This window comes from Megascapheus bottae, chromosome 1, assembly GCF_031878675.1.
Source record: "Megascapheus bottae isolate mThoBot1 chromosome 1, mThoBot2.hap1, whole genome shotgun sequence".
Classification (NCBI taxonomy): Eukaryota; Metazoa; Chordata; class Mammalia; order Rodentia; family Geomyidae; genus Megascapheus; species Megascapheus bottae.
Genome location: NC_143509.1, coordinates 56,329,197 through 56,344,830, shown reverse-complemented (window position 1 = coordinate 56,344,830; position 15,634 = coordinate 56,329,197). Strand labels below are relative to the sequence as shown.

At 41.4% G+C, this 15,634-nt stretch overlaps 1 protein-coding gene across 2 annotated transcripts in view; it reads right to left on the bottom strand.

The window, feature by feature from the left end:
* Mylk (myosin light chain kinase) overlaps positions 1-9,357 on the bottom strand; it is a 202,635-nt gene extending 193,278 nt beyond the window's left edge. Inside the window, exon 1 of one of the 2 annotated variants that reach the window (XM_090345269.1) lies at positions 9,262-9,357. The gene's annotated coding sequence lies outside the window, so the exon portion shown is untranslated. Of the gene's footprint in view, positions 1-5,172; positions 5,271-9,261 lie in introns of those variants that run through there. The other variant, XM_090345261.1, reaches the window with a different exon arrangement.
* Positions 9,358-15,634: the final 6,277 nt, after the last annotated feature.

Below are 15,634 nucleotides of genomic sequence, written 5' to 3'. Positions count from 1 at the left end.
TCTTAGTGCATGCTAGGCAAGCACTCTACCACTAGGCCAAACTCCCACCCTGATTGCATTATTTATAGCAAGAAGTAGACTTTAAGAAATCTTGTTAAATAGCCATCAGTGAAAACTCGTCACTCACAGTGGAATTCTAGGCCATTATGTGAGTAAATATTTATAAAGAAAATACTAAAATGAATTTAATTCTATAGAAATCTTAAATTAAGAAGAATCACAATGGGGAGATTTCAAAAATACAGAAAAGTGGAAGGAATACATAATTTCCACCTAGATCCAATGATCTGGGGGGGGTACTAGTCCTGACACTTGAACTCAGAGCCTGAGAGCTAGCACCCCACCACTTGAGCCATGGTTCCACTTCTGGATTTTCTGATCACCAGTTGGACTTTCCTACTGGGGTTGACTCTGAACTGGGATGCTTAGATCTCAGCCTCCTGAGTAGCTAGGATTATAGGTGTGAACCACTGATGTCTAGCCATTTTATCTTATTCATATTGTATTTGCCATGTGCTTGTAGAACCATTTCAAAATGGTCATATGATGTCTTAAACTGATAATACTTATATACAATGTGTGACTGTCAAACCAGAATAATTTTCATTTCTGTCTCCTTATGCATTTATTACATGTGTCAGGAACTTTTAATGATCCCACTTCACTAGCTCTTTATAAAATATAGTAAGTCGTAAACCTATAAGATTGAGATATATTTGCCTTGCTCATCTATAGAACCTACTCCTCCTGTCCTGCTGTATTTTGGAACATGTTAGGGTTTGGATGTGAAATGGATGGCTCTGAAGGGCTGCCAAAGTAGGAGACCAAGCCTGGTGGGAGGAAGTGAGGCCCCTGCGGGGAGAGTGTCCTTGAAGAGGATATTAGGACCCTGCCTTCTTCCATCTCCCTGCTTCCTGATGGCCATGAGGTGAGCAACTTCCACACATTTCCTGCCATAATCCTCTACTCCCCACAAGCCTAAAAGAAACAGAGCCAGCTAATTAAAACCTCTAAAACCAGGAACCAAGATAATGAGCCAAGATAAACTTTTCCTTTTTTTTTTTTTTTGTTTGTTTGGTGCCAGTCCTGACCTTAAACTCAGGGCCTGGATGCTTTCTCTGATTTTATTTTGCCCAAGACTAACACTCTACCACTCGAGCCATAGCTCCACTTCCAGCTTTTCCAGTGGGGAATTGGAGACAAGAGTCTTACAGACTTTCCTGCTAGGATTACAGGGGTGAATCGCCAGCATCCAGCAAACCTTTCCTTCTTTAAGTTGATTTTTCTCGGGTATTTTGTCACAGCTTCAAAATGCTAACATAGTACTTGTTCTCCAGCTTCTCGCCATGTCCCCTCTTTGTCTTAAACTATAGTTGTCACTGGTCTACTCTGGCTCCCTACGAAACCAACTTCTTTAGCTTCTACACTGACTTGTCAATCTGTGTTTGACTATTTTATTGAACATAGTATTCTTCGCCTATGTTGTCACAATTGATAGGATTTCTTCTTCTTCTTCTTCTTCTTCTTCTTCTTCTTCTTCTTCTTCTTCTTCTCCTCCTCCTCCTCCTCCTCCTCCTCCTCCTCCTCCTCCTCCTCCTCCTCCTTCTTCTTCCTCTCTCTCTCTCTCTCTCTCTCTCTCTCTCTCTCTCTCTCTCTCTCTCTCTCTCTCTCTCTCTTTCTCTCTCTCTTTCTCTCTTGGTGAAGGGCAACACTGGGATTGGAACTCGTGTTCTATCACTTGAGCCATGCTCCTAGCCATTTTTTACTTTGTTATTTTTCAGAAAAGGTCTCATGCTTTTTACCCAGGGCTGAACTTACTGCAAAATTTTATTTTCCCTATGTCATTTACATATCTATGATCATATTATAGATCGTAATAGTTCATTATTATGTAAGTATAGATACATGCATATTTATAAATATTTTCTTTATCTAGTCATTTATCACTAGCAACCTGTTAATTCTATTATTGTGAATTATGCAGTGAAGTTCTTGTTATTTGTTTTGGTGCCAGTCCTGGGTCTTCAACTCGGGGCCTGGGCACTATCCTTGTGCGTTTTTACTCGCACTTAGCACTTTACCACTTGAACCCAGCTCCACTTTCAGTTTTTTTTGTTGTTGTTGTTGTTTTTGTTTTTTTGTTTTGTTTTATTTGGAGACATGAGTCATATGGACTTTTTTACCCAGGTTAGCTTTGACCTGTGATTGTCAGATCTCAGCCTCTTAACTAGGCATGAGCCACACTAGCACTCAGCTGCTGTGTTGTTTTTGTTGTTGTTGGGGTTTGAACTTTGGGTCTGGGTGCTGTCCCTAAACTCCTTTTGCTCAAGGCTAGCACTCTACTACTTGCGCCACAGTGCCACTTCCAGCTTTTTCTGTGATTAAATAAAAATAAAGAGTCTCATAGACTTTTCTGCCTGGGCTGGCTCCAACCACAATCCTCAGATCTCAGCCTCCTGACTAGCTAGGATATAGGTGTGAACCAATGGCATCCAGCTTTGCTGTGAGGCTTTTATAGCTTGCATAGCGACCTAGGACCACACTCAGAGAGAGAGGATATTTCCTTCTATATTCCACATTCCAATCAGGAAAATACAAAAGACTCTGGTAACCAGGACAAGAGGAGGAGCAGTTTATATAAGGCTTAGATTTTTATGATCCTGCCACAAACCCAGGGGGCCCAGCTACTTTCCTGATGTGGGCTAGGTAAGTGATTTCCATTCCTTGGCCTCAGATTTCTGTCAAATGGGGTGGGAGAAGACTTGAATGGGAGTATAGAAGTTCACAAAAGGCTTCCAGCAAGTGGGAGGTGGCAGCCCTTTCACAAAGGAAGCCATCACCCAGAATCAGTCCCTGTCACTAAGGACAGATAAATGCTCAGATGAGCCTCCTTATCTTCAGTTATGTGCATAAGAGGCAGAGGACAGAATTCTTGGAGGAGGTGGGAGGGGACCTGAGAATGCTGGCAGCTTTGGGCAGCACTGCCCCATCTGATCTAATGGCACCATTCCATTATAAGTGCCAAGATGGGGCTCTGCCCCAACCTAACACTTCAGCAAGTACTTCTAACTATCCCCTTCACAAAAGAAGGCAGTGAGGCTTAGAAAACCAGTTACACTTGCCCAAAGTCACACAACTCAGAAGTGGAAAACATATCGAAGTCAGATGACAGTCCTCCTCTGCTGGCTTTCTGGAGGCTCTGAGACCCAAACAAGACATTTCTTGCTCATCCCAGTGATGAAATATACAATAGGCTTGAGTGGCGCCCAGAAGAAGGGAAGAGGATATAGCTCTCTGTTATTGTTTCTATGTAGAATGTCCCCCTTAAAGGCTCACATGTTGAAGGCCCCCAGCTAATGAATCCAGTCATTTAGAGGAGATACTAATAGTATCAAGGGATGAAGCCACTGGTAAATTTCTAGACAAATGGGCTGTTAGGAAGTGGGCCTTGTTGGAGGGAGTAGGTCAGAGGGGTGTGTCATTGAAGCTATTTTGTCTATAGTCTCTGTCTGCTCTCTGCTTCCTGGTCACTATAAGATGAGCAGCCCGGCTCTACTAGGTCCTTCTGCCATGATGCTTTGACTCATCACAGGCCCATAAACAATGAAGTCAGTCAACTATGGACTGAAACAAGGAACCAAAATAACTCCTTTGTGCTTTTAAAACAGTTGTTTATACAGTAATGAGAAATTGACCATCATTCTGAGAGCAGAGACTTTCTGCTCTCAGGCCTGGCTTTGGAAGGCAAAGGCTCCTCTGCTCCAGGTCCGGGGAAAAGGAGGGTAGGGGACCAGTTTAAAACCAAGAATGGTGAGATAAGGCCTGGATGTTTTCTATAAACCCTTATGATTCATATCATGTACCAATGTAGTCAGCAGAATTCATTCTTTCCTTATGGATGAATAATAGTCCACTATAACATACAGACACAAATTATCTTTATACATTCATCCATCATTGACCACCTTGACCTGGTGATATCCAACCAAATCTCTGGGTACCCCAGATGATTTCATCAATAAGGACTACAGCTACCCATCCTAGCAGGAGTCTGGTGTCAGTCTGAAAAGGTACAGGCATGTCAAGATGGCAAGGAAACAGTTTGTCCCTTGCAATGTGGTTCTCAGGAAGAGCTGGAACCCAGTCCCAAGGTGGCCAGTCACACCAAGCAGCTCACTCACCCTCACCCTCAGCCCATTGTCTCACCACTGCCATCATCAGCACAGATGATTCCCACCACATTGCCAACTAATAGCTACTGGAATATGTACGGGGAAATAAACAACAAAATAAATCAACCCAAGCCATTGTTTCTCTTTAAATCCTGCATTAAGCCTGGTAGCTATATTTCAGTTTTTTGAAATAGAGAAGTGGAATGCTATCTGTAATAATTTTATCATTAAAACAATGCTTGGTGGTTACAATCAATCACATGAGCCAATGGGCTTCATATAATATCAGGCAAATCCAGATGGAAGGGCAGAGTAAGAGAAAAATGCTGGGGAGGGGTTCAAAAGGGCAATGGTCCAGCAGCTGGAAGCCCTTCACTGATGTTTGGACAAAGCCTATCTCCAAATAAAGTTTCCACAAGTAACACAATTTATTATTCATTCAAAGCAGCACTGAGTTAACTGGACTTTAATGTGATCAAAAGTACTTTAAATTATCCCTTGAACCCAGAAAAGGGCACTTTCAACTGTGGCCAAAAAAGGAAAAATTCTGAGACAAAAACATAAGGGGAGAAAAAGTAAAAATTTGGGGTTCCAGTCATCCAGCGAAATAAGTTTGAAAAAGCCAGTCACTCCTTCCCTATTCAAAATAAATACACTTTAAATGTTCACTGTCTGAAAACAAGTTCACAGTGCATCTTAGAAGTACTAAACCTTCCTTGAATACAGGGGCTCCCAGGTAAGCCTGGCAGCCTGCCACAGACACCCCCCCAAGAATACACATCATAGGCCATAAAACCACCCATGTGTGAACACTCCAGAGAGTGACAGCCCCACTAGCCCTCCTTAATCCTCTCCACAATGCGCTCAAATCCCAACAAATGCTCTAATCACTTCATAATCCTGGAATGAGCTGCTCCTCCGTTGTGCCAGGCTGGCTTGCCAAGACCCACCAGGACAAAGTGGGGCAGGCCACCCACTTGTACATGGGGACACATCTTACCGTGGCCTCCAGACGGTGGCAGGACTTGAGGCAGCTGTGTGTCACTGCTGTGCTGCTGAGGTTCCTGTCCAAGGTCTGGCGAGAATGGAGAGGAGTGCCGAATGCCACAGAGCTCAGGGCCAGACTGACAAAGTGAAGGGGCTTTGTTCTAACTCTGCTCGAGATGTTGCAACTTGTCTTCTGCGGCCAGGCAGCCAACTTCACTGGGAGATCTGTTGTTCTAATCTGCCCAGCTGGGGTGACCTTTGAAACCCCTAGCTGCCACTGCAGCTCAGTGGAGCCCTAGAGAGCTAGGGGTGGAAGCTCACAGGTTTTTACTTGCTCAGAGCTGCAGATTCTGATCTGAGCATGGAGCAAAGGGAGGAGGACCATGTCAGTCAGAGAGCTGAGCCCTCATATGAGCTGGGCACACACCCAGGTCCACATCTGGTCTGGAACGCCACTCCAACCCCCTGGCACATCTGGCCTGGGATTAGCATCAGTGCTCACAAGACACGTGTGTCTCTTGAGACTCAGCTCTTTCTTCCTTCAGCTGAAGAATCCCTGGTTATGATCCCTAGAGGAAGAGGTATGCCTGGGAAGCAGCTAGTGCTATCACTGTAGGCAGGAATCAGTCTAAGATCTGAGCCAGGCTCTCAGGCTATGCCACATTCCACCTAGAGAGCTGCAGGAACCCTCTTCAGAGTATTTTGTATGGTGATACACAGGCCAACCCCCTCTCCCAGGATGTGAGTAGTCCCATAGTTCCCAAGGATTCACTTGTTCTAGGCAACCCACATATCTAGGGCACACTATGAACATTTGAGTCAGGAATGTCATGACATTAAGCTCCACTGTTATGTCATGTTAGGTTCATGAAGAACTAATATTTGACCAACCCTCTAGGTCAGTGGTTCTCAAACATTTTTAGTCTCCAGGCCATTTTATGCTCCTAAAAGTTATTAAGGATCCCAAAGAGCTTCTGTTTATGAATTATTGCTATCCTAATTTAGTAGGCCAAGTATGGTAGCATAGGAAATTCCAGCTACTTAGGAAGCAGGCTAGGAAGATTGTGGTTCAAGATGAGCCTAGACAAAATCATAAGGCCCTATCTTAAAAACAAACTGAGCCTGGTACCAGTTGCTCACACCTGTAATCTTAGCTACTTAGAAGACTTGAAATCTGAGAATCATGGTTCAAAGCCCATCCAAGCAGGAAAGTCCTTGAGATTCTTATCTCTAATTAACAACCAGAAGACTGAAAGTGAAGCTGTGGCTCAAAGTGGTAGAGTTAGTACTCGAGCAGAAAAGCTCAGGGACAATGCACAGGCCCTGAGTTCAAGCCCCATGACCAATAGGGGAAAAAAAGTTTAATACGAAGTGCTGGGCAGCTTTGCATTTTGTATGTGTAGGCATGTGCGTTGGAACACAGAGCTTCATATATGCTTAAAAAGTGGCCTCTACTCTTAAGTTGCAATCCAGTCTACAAATTTCTGTATGTGTGGCTTAAAAGAAAACAGGTAGCTTCTAGATACATAAGACCATATAGGATGAGGCTAAATGAAAGGATCTCCAGGATATGGAAACAAGAGCTTTATATTATGTGATTGTTGTTCTTAATGTACTATGTTATTTCTCTTCTCTTTTGTCGCCCTTTGGTTAATCTCCTATTATTTTAGTATATGACTTTATTACCTGGCATATTGTATAAACATTTATTTGTTTATTTGAAATAGGAAAGGGAAGGGTGAAAAACAAGATGATTGGGAGGGGATGGAGGGAGAGAAATGGGGACAAAAATATGAGAAGGGGTATCAATGTGTGAGAAGTAATGCACCTACTATCTGGTGAATATAACTATAACCCTCTATACATTAAAATAAAAAAAATTAAAAAAGACACTATTCCAAAAATAATTAGGGGTTCATTGGCCTTGTAATGGTCTCAGACACCAATATGTATTTTAAGAATCCATCTTTAGGCTGGGAGTTTGGCCTAGTGGTTAAAGTGCTTGCCTAGCATGCACGAAGACCCGGGTTTGATTCCTTGGTACCACATATATAGAAAAAAGCTGGAAGTGGTGCTGAGGCTCAAGTGGTAGAGCTCTAGCCTTGAGAAAGTCCAAGGACAGTGCTCAGGCCCTGAGCTCAAGCCCAGGACTGTCAAAAAAAAAAAAAAAAAGAATCCACCTTTAGGGCTGGGATGTAGCTCAGTGGCAAAGTGATTGCCAGCAAGTGCAATGTCTTTGGTTCAATCCCTAATACCCAAAAAGAAAAAAAGACAAAAACAAGCACAGTTTTTGTGTTTGTTTTTTATAAAAAGCCCAAACAAAAGAATCCAGCTTTATCTAATCTCCTACCTCTCCCTGTTACCATCTACTCTGACTCCTTAAAAGGCACAGTGGAAAGGGGATAGTCAGAAATGAGTAGCCATGTGTAGCTGTAAAGGTCAGGGAGAAAGAGGGAAAATCAGCATCTAATTGGATTCCATTTTTTCCTCCAGAGAGCTAGTAGAGCATTTGTCTATAAAGAAAGACAGAGTATGGGACAATACTGACGAACAGGTTCTTGGCCAAGATTTCGGAAGGCTGAAGATATCTCAACAGTCCATGGCTAAAGAGAAGTAGAAATTGATCAAAACTCAAAGCTGTTAACCCTGAAAAAATGAAGGAATTCAAACCTAAGTCTTCTCAGCTAGCATTTCTAATGGCAGGCAATGCAACTGGAAAGTGATTTTGCATTGGACAGAGCCAAGATCAAGGACTCAAAAGAAAACACAATATGTGTTTCTGTCAAATGTGTTATTCCAAACACATGGACCAGCAGAAGTCTTTGAAATTAAATAAAATTCTGAAAGCAGGATGCCAGTGTCTATCTCCTATAGTCCTACTTACTCAGGAGGAAGAACTCTGTAATCCTAGCTACTCAGGAGGCTGAACTCTGAGGATTATGATATGAAGCCAGCCCAGGAAGACATACCTGAGAGACTCTTATCTCTAATTAACCAACAAAAAGGCTAGAAATAGAGCTGTGTCTCAAGCAGTAGAGCACCAACATTGAATGAAAAAGTGAAAGAGATCCCTGAGTTCAAGCACCAACACACAAAAAAATTTACACACACACACACACACACACACACACACACACACACGCACACACTCCAGTCAGATCAACACAATGGACCAAAAACACAGAAGAAATATAAGTGAAAAACAATTTGGGCTCCAGTTCTGAATAGCTGATGGGAAATACTGAACATAGAAGTCTGCCCCAAGGTCTGGTCCCATGTTTATTCTGTACATCGAACCTGGCAATCTCATAATGGAGTGGTCATTGGATTAACATCGGTGTCTCAATGGAATGTAAGCTACTTACGGCCACAGGGATGTGTATTCTGCTCACTGCTATAACTCTAATGCCTAGACTACCACAAACCCGTATTATAGAAAATTCTCAATAAACACGCAGATTTCAATTTCCAAGCTGCGATTCAATTAAATTTTGTTGTCTAGAAAAATTGCATGAACACTAAAGAATACACAATGAAAGCAACAAGGGAACAGGTCATAAGGATAGTGAATCCACCTCCCTGAGCCCTATTCTATTTGGTTCCAGACACATGACTGCTGGCATAAGCTCTAAACCTAGCATGTGGCTTTTGCATGTATCCTACCTACTCTTTGCTTCTCACTCAAATTTTCATCTGTGAAATAAGCATATCAAGCCGCATCCTGGGTATGGTCTCCTGCTGGCATCCCCTATCTACTTAGATCTGCATTCTCAAGTAAATGTGTATAAAGCCAGCTTACATTTGCCCCTCACTGCTATGTTCTTCTCCCAGTCATCAAGCAGCTTCTCCCTGCTCATATCTTCCTGAGCTTTCACTCACAGAATATACATAAAGCAAGCAGCTAGGCCCCTACAGGTAGATGAGCTACCCATGTCAGACAGGCTACAACAGCACAGCAGCAATCCATGATATGAGTTGTCACTCCCTAGTGCAACCCAAGTGCCCACATTTTTCACAGACAGGTATTATTTTTAAGTGGTCTTAAAAATGCACTCAGACAAACACACAATATCAAATAAACATACCCACTGCATACACTCACAGCATAAGTGTGGCTTGCTTTCCTGGAGCTGTTATCCTCCTGCTGGGACTTCTGTTTAAGTTGGAATTTAATGACAAGAGGCTGAGAGAAAGTTTCAGCAATACAAGTCACATGCAAAATAAACCAAACTAGAACCAGAAACTAAATCAGCCAAATGCACATTGTGGCCACAATCCCAAAGCTCATGCATCTCATTAGCACATATCACTGCCTGAGGCATTCTGTGGGGACAAGTCTCCCAAGGAGGGGGACAGAATGTACTGTGTGTGGGCAGCGCTACAGAGACAGGCACACTGATAAGAGTGAAGACTCCAGCCAGCCAGGCAGAGCACAGCTCCCCCTACAGCGCCTGGGCCTGGGGCAGTGCACACCCCACCTGGCTCCACACGGCACATAAACACAAACCTTCCTTAGAGGCTGGACATATTTCTTTCCCAAATCCTTCCCAATGCAACACAACAAAGGGAAAGAAGTCAGGAAAAGAGCCAGGACAGCTATTGACCCTTCCAAGCTCAGGAGATTCAAGATGTGGGTTTATAGTTATTTACACCCTCCAAACTGTTGCACTGCCCCCAAAGCTCACGGCTGGCAAACAGTGCCCTGGTTTCTAGTGTTCCTTCCATACCTAGGGAGTGTGAAGATAAGTGGCCCAGAGACACAGCTTGGTTTTGGTAGCTCTACATATTGAAGGAAAAAAGTTGCTATTCCAGGGAGATTTTTCAGGTGGACTGCTTTAACAAGAAAGAAGTGATCACAGCAGCTGAGTCACCAGCAATCCTGTGACAACAGTAACAATACATTAAAAAAAAAAAAAAGAGGCCAGGTGGTGCCTTAAAGACAAAGGGCTTCAGTGTAAGGATCACATCCCAGGCTGTCTCTAGAATGCTACAGAGTGACCTTGGGTGACTTTATCTCTCCAAACCTCATTATCCCATCTATAAATCTATTTGACCTCTATGTGATTAGAAGCAACCTCAAGCATCTAATACAATGCTGATTCCCTTAAACACATTTTAACTGTAATGCACAGTCATTTCTAACAATGCCTGCCACATAGCAAGCATTCAACAATTGATAACTACAGTCATCACAGTTATGAGATGTGTGAGTTTGGTTGACAGACTGCATATACCACTATCATCCCGTTCTAATGAAGCTGAAACATTCATACCACCCAGGAACACTGTGTCCATCCTGATGTCCCAGTACAATGTGTTCCTCATGTACCTGTGCTGATGTTGATCAAACCCACTGCTACTAGCCATATAAAAGCATAATGAATCATAAATGGAAGTGTCACAGGTTTATGTGTATACTATACTTCTAACCATTATTTTGAGTATATTTATCTAGATATAAAAGTTCAGTAAAAACAGTATGCTGTGTCAGACCAACAGCATCACATAGCTTATGTTCAGCAAATGTTCTAGTTCACTTAAATATTGCAGTAATAACAAAAATGTATTATTCATTCCTGTATTGAATTAACTAATCAGTTACTTTTCACTGATGAGAGTGCCAGGATGGAGAATGTCTAGCCCTGGAGTTGTGTAAAGCCCACAAAATGATGTGGTACATGATAGGACAGACACCTATGCTTCTCTTATGCTGTTGTCAGCAGTCCATGGCCCTCTGCTTATACCGATAATTTCATATGGCCTGGAATTATATTGTAAAAAAAATGGCCCCCAGCAGGAAAAAATAAAGATTTCTCACCCCTACTATCTTTCCAAATTCTGGCTTACTCTTAACATACTGAAATATTGTTGGATGGCAGAATGCCAGGAATAGGAGAGAACTTAGTTCACTTTGTTCATTCCTTTATTTTATAGATGAGAAAACTGGGGCCCAGAGTAAAGCAATGTAATCCTCAAAGACACTAGTAAGACATAGAGAATGAGCCCTGGATAACCACGTGAGTAAGCTGCTTGTATGGAGCTGATCAGCACAAGTGTGTAGCAGCAAGGAAACTTATCTGATAAAGGAATAGGATGGGAATTTTTTTTCATATTTTTATTGTAATTAATAGAAAGGTTACATTATATTCAGCAGATAGAAGGTGCATCACTTCACATACATTGATACCCTTTCTCATATCTTGGTCCCCATTTCACTCCCCCAACCCTTGACCCTCATCTTGTTTTCCTCCCTTGCCTATCCGACTTCGAATAACCAAGTATGCATATATACAATATATCAGATAATCAGGTGAAATACTGTAACAATATGAGATAACCAAGGACAGCAAAAGAGATGAGAGATAACACAGTACATTAAGCACAACAATCACTCATTATATGGCTTTTGTTTCTATCTCCTGGAGGTCCTTTTTTTAGAATCATTCTATATGGCCTTGGTTTTGTTCTATTGTAAATCTCTTCTAGGAGAGCCCAAGGTTTCTACAGATTATGACAAGTGAGGGAAACCATTGAGCCTATGTTCCTTTGAGTCTGGCTTACTTCACTTAATATGATTTTTTTCTAAGTCTTTCCATTTCCTTACAAAAGGGGCGATGTTGTTCTTTCTGATAGCAGCATAGAATTCCATTGTGTATAAATACCACATTTTGGTGATCCATTGAGGGGTATCTGAGTTGGTTCCATATCTTTGCCATGGTAAATAGTGCTGCAATGAACATCGTTGTGCTAGTGAACTTAGTATGTCCTGTTTCTGGACAACTGGGTAAATGACAAGTAGTGGAATTGCTGGGTCATAGGGAAGGTCTATGTTTAGTCTTTTGAGGAACTGCCATACTGCTTTCCATAGTGGTTGAATGAGTTTGCACTCCCACCAACAGTGTAGTAGTGATCAGGATGGGAATTTTTGAAAATACAATCACAAAGTTAATTGAGATGAGGCTGTGGAGGAATCCAAGGAGAATAATGCTCCTAGCTAATATTACTAAGTTTGTAGTTAAAATTAACATCTGACCGGCTACTGATTTAACAACTTATATAAGGTTTTCTGAATTAACTCTTACTTCATGTTGTTCACACTAGATATTCCAGGTGTGAAAGTGTTAACATGATACCTGAAAAGAGCATTTACATACACCTGTTACAATTACTTGATCTATTTTTTATTCATACTATGAGGAAGATGATGCTAGTTCACTGAATAAATGTCATATTTTAGAAGAACAGACCTCACTTCAACATCACCATATTACGTATTTTATAGCTTCCTTTTCTTGGTGAAAATCAATACATCAATTGACCTTGTCAAGGTCATAGTAGAGTCATATTGGTAGCTTTGCATCTAGTGTGGTAAGCTGCCCTTGTAAGGGATTAAGGTAACACTTCTGGAACTCTGTTAGTGAGACCATGCCCTCAATCATTCTCTGGCTTCCAGCTGGAACATGTGATTTCTTCTTGGTATGTGTTTGTCCATCTTGTGAAACTATCCACTGTTAAGTCTTAACCAGTGCCAGAACCAATGTTGCCCCTTGATCTTGGACTTTTACTCTCCAGAACTGAGAGTTAGCCTTATGCAAGTATTTCATTATACTAACACAAAACTGACAAATGTAGGACAACTGTTTAAGAAAGCAGAACTGGAATCCAGTCTTTTGAACTCCAATTCCTGGCTCAATTTGGTAACTTTCTTAGTAGAGGTTTATAAATATACACTATATCTTATTACTATTTTGTTTTATTGCTATTGTAAAGGTAATATAAAGAGGGATTCTGTTACGTAAGTCAGGTAATGAGCATATTTCTTTTTGAACAGTGGCACCTCTTCCCTCATTTTCTGCCTGTAAATCTTATTATTAAAAGCACCAAGCCAGCGGGGGAGGGAAATCAGGACCAAGACATGTGAAAGGGTATCAATGTATGGGAATTAATGCACCATCTATCTGGCAAATATCATGTAACCCTTCTATTAATTACAATAAAAAATATATGAAAAAAAGCACCAAGCCAATAAGAAATTCACAGCATTTGTTGAATTCTCTGAGACTTTATTGTCATATTATCTGACAAGCAAAGACTTGACTAATGTGGCCAGTCTCTCATCGAGGGAATGTTGCATATACTTGTCTTCAACAAATGAGTGTCTCATTCTAATTCCTCCTGCCTCAGGGGGACCCTGCACATAGAGTAGCCAGTCCTGACAAATATGTTCAAGGCTGACCACGAGTGGACAGTATCTATACACAGAGATTACAGTTACATATTGCTCCACCTTTCTGTTCACAGCCCAGAAATCTCTGTGTCTTCCCAACAGCTTGGTGTCCTCCTCTGAGCTCCCACTCCTCTCCTCCCACTAGCTGAACACAAGCCCAGTGCTGCTAGAAGGATGCAATAGCCACATGACTAGCCCTGTGTTTCTACAGGGTATGTATCTCCCTCTATGGATGAGAAACAATGCTTACCATTACCTAAAATTCACTAAGGTAGAAGACTGTCCCCAACTGAGCTAGCTAGCTTTATCAGCCCAATGATAGGAAGTCAGGTTCAGACACAGCACCATTTTTTTTTCCAGATGTCTGAGCTTTTCTGTAAGGGCTGCATCTGTTCCCTCCTTTTACTATCTATTCCAACGTGAGTACAGGCATGGAGAGCTAGCTTCTCTAAAGTGATTTCAAGGTTCTTTCACAGCAATCTCAGGTTCTTTGAAGAGAAGACACATTCCGTAGGAACAGGGAACATCACAGGTAGGAAAGACTTTCAAAACTGTCCAGTATCATAATGATGAAAAGCTAAAGCCACTGTCTCTTTAATCAGGAATGAGACAAGGATACCCACTCTCTCCACTCTCTCCAATATAATATTGGAATTCCTAGCCAGAGCAATAAGGCAAGAAGAAGCATAAAGGGGATCCAAATAGGGAAAGAGGAAGTGAAACTTTTTCTCTTTGCAGATGACATGATTCTGTATTTAAAGAAGCCTATAGACTCCACTTCCAAGTTGCTTGAGCTGATTTGAAACTTTGGCAAAGTAGCAAGGTATAAAATTAACCCTTAAACCTCCAGGATATTGAAACAAAAGCCATATAACGAATGATTGTTGTCCTTAATGTACTAGGTTATCTCTCATCTCCTTTGCTGTCCCTTGGGTATCTCATATTGTTACAGTATCTCGCTTTGTTATCTGATATACTGAATTTATTTGTATTTGGTTATTTGAAATTTGATAGGGAAGGGGGGAAAACCAAGACGGGGGGGGCGGGTAATGGGTACCAAGACATGTGAAAGGGTATCAATCTATGTGAATTAATGCACCTTCTATATGGCAAATATCATGTAACCCTTTTATTAATTACAATAAAAATATATAAAAAAAGAAATTTGATAGGGAAGAGGGGAAAACCAAGACGGGTGGGGGGTAGGGGGAGGGTAATGGGTACCAAGACATGTGAAAGGGTATCAATGTATGTGAATTAATGCACCTTCTATCTGGCAAATATCATGTAACCCTTTTATTAATTACAATAAAAAAATTAACCCTCAAAAATCAACTGCTTTCCTGTATGCCAATAAGAGGAGATGGCAGAAATCAGGAAAGCAACTCCTTCTGTGAAAGCTTCAAAGAAAATAAAGTACTTAGGAATTAACTAAGAATGTAAAGGACCTTTATGATAAAAACTTTAAAAACCTGAAAAAGGAAATTAAAGCAGAACTGAGGAAGATGAAAAACCTCCCATACTCCTGGATTTAAAGAATTAACATGGTGAAAATGGCAGTCCTTCTAAGGGCCATCTACATATTCAATGCAATACCCATCAATATCCCAATGTCGCTCTTTAATGAAATAGAGAAAGCAATCCATACAGTCCTTAGCAGAAAAAAACAGCACTGGAGGAATATCAATACAAAGCTATAATAACCAAAATAGCTTGGTACTGGCACAAGAACAGGCCAGAGGACCAATGGAATAGAACTGAAGACCCAGAAATCAACCCACAGCCCTATGGCCACCTACTCTTTGATAAGGGAGCCAAAAAAATAGAATGGAAGAAAGACAGCCTCTTCAACAAGTGGTGTTTGCAGAACTGGTTAAGCACCTGCAAAAAACTAAAATTGGATCCTTCTATGTCACTCTGTACCAGGATTGGTTCCAAATGGATCAAAGACCTTGAGGTAAAAGCAGATACCCTGAAAACTTTACAAGAATGAATACGAGATACACTAGATCTCCATGGCAAAGCTTGAAACTCTCTTAATAAAGACCCAGAAACACAACAAATTAAAGAAAGTTTGGACAAATGGGACTCCATTTAACTGCAGAGCTTCTGTATGGCAAAGGACATAGCTAGCAAGTTAAATAAAAAGCCCACAGAGTGGAAAAGATCTTCACTAGTCATACAACAAAGGCCTCATATCTAAAATGTATCTACAGCTAAAAAAAATTGAATCTCTCCAAAACAAATC